Genomic DNA, 948 nt, shown 5'->3' on the forward strand with positions numbered 1-948 from the left:
TCACAGGGAGCCACACGGCCTCGGCTTCCCTTGGGGGTCAGAAGGAGGGAGGGCGAGCCCGGTGGGCTCATCTGCACATCCTCTCATATCCCCCCACACCCAACCCGCCAACCCGTAAGCTGAACTGGGCTGGGCCAGCCCCGGGGGACATGCCCACCTTCCCAGCCTCCCCTGCCCCATGTCATACCTCCCTCCTCCTCCGTCCTTGCCAAAGCCAGTTTCTAGAGCTGGTGTGGCCTGGGGCCCCCCATCCAGCCCCTTACCTCTCCCTGGCAGCCGAGGTCGAGGACTGCCTCCTGCAGCCGGCTTCAGCACTCTGCCTTTCTTGGGCTCTTGGAGCCGGGAGCAAGGGGTGGTCTGAAAGATGCGCTGTGTGTACGGTCGTGCGTATGGGTGTGTGTGTGAGTGTGTGTGTGTGTGTGAGCATGCGGCACCTCGGGCCCCTCACTCACTCACACACGCCTTTCTCCTGACGTCAGGAAGAGCAGGAGGGAGGGACTGGGGTGGGAATTTGTACTCCCTGCTTAAAGGGACACGGGGCCCAGACACCACCTCCCGAGTCAGACACAGGCTGAGTGAGAGAGTTAGCTGTGTCTCTCAGGGCCCTAAAGCTTCTTTTTTTGGAAAGTGGCTTTTATAGCTGGGCCAGGGTATAATTTGCCCTGCCAGGTGGGAGTAGCTGCTGAGGAATGCAGGAGAGGCAGAGTTGGGGACAGCCTGCATTCCTGGCAATTAGAGAGCAAGCAGGTGGAGTGGTGAGTGAGTGTGTGAGTGTGTGTGTGTGAGTGCACTGGGGGGCCTCAGGGTGGGGCCCAGCAGAAAGGCCTCCCCGCCAGGATGCTTCAGATAAAGGTGGGGAGAGCCAGATCCCCAAGGACTCTCAGGCCTTCCCCTTCCCTCTGGCCCCTCAGAATGTCCCTGCCCTCCATTAGCACCGACACCCTGCTC

The 948-nt window shown here is 61.1% G+C and overlaps 1 protein-coding gene across 1 annotated transcript in view; it reads right to left on the reverse strand.

The window, feature by feature from the left end:
* CSDC2 (cold shock domain containing C2) overlaps window positions 1-584 on the reverse strand; it is an 11,922-nt gene extending 11,338 nt beyond the window's left edge. Inside the window, exon 1 of the mRNA XM_039863340.1 lies at window positions 264-584. The gene's annotated coding sequence lies outside the window, so the exon portion shown is untranslated. The remainder of the gene's footprint in view (window positions 1-263) is intronic.
* Window positions 585-948: the final 364 nt, after the last annotated feature.

Source organism: Pteropus medius, unplaced genomic scaffold, assembly GCF_902729225.1.
Source record: "Pteropus medius unplaced genomic scaffold, Ma_sr-lr_union100, whole genome shotgun sequence".
NCBI lineage: Eukaryota > Metazoa > Chordata > Mammalia > Chiroptera > Pteropodidae > Pteropus > Pteropus medius.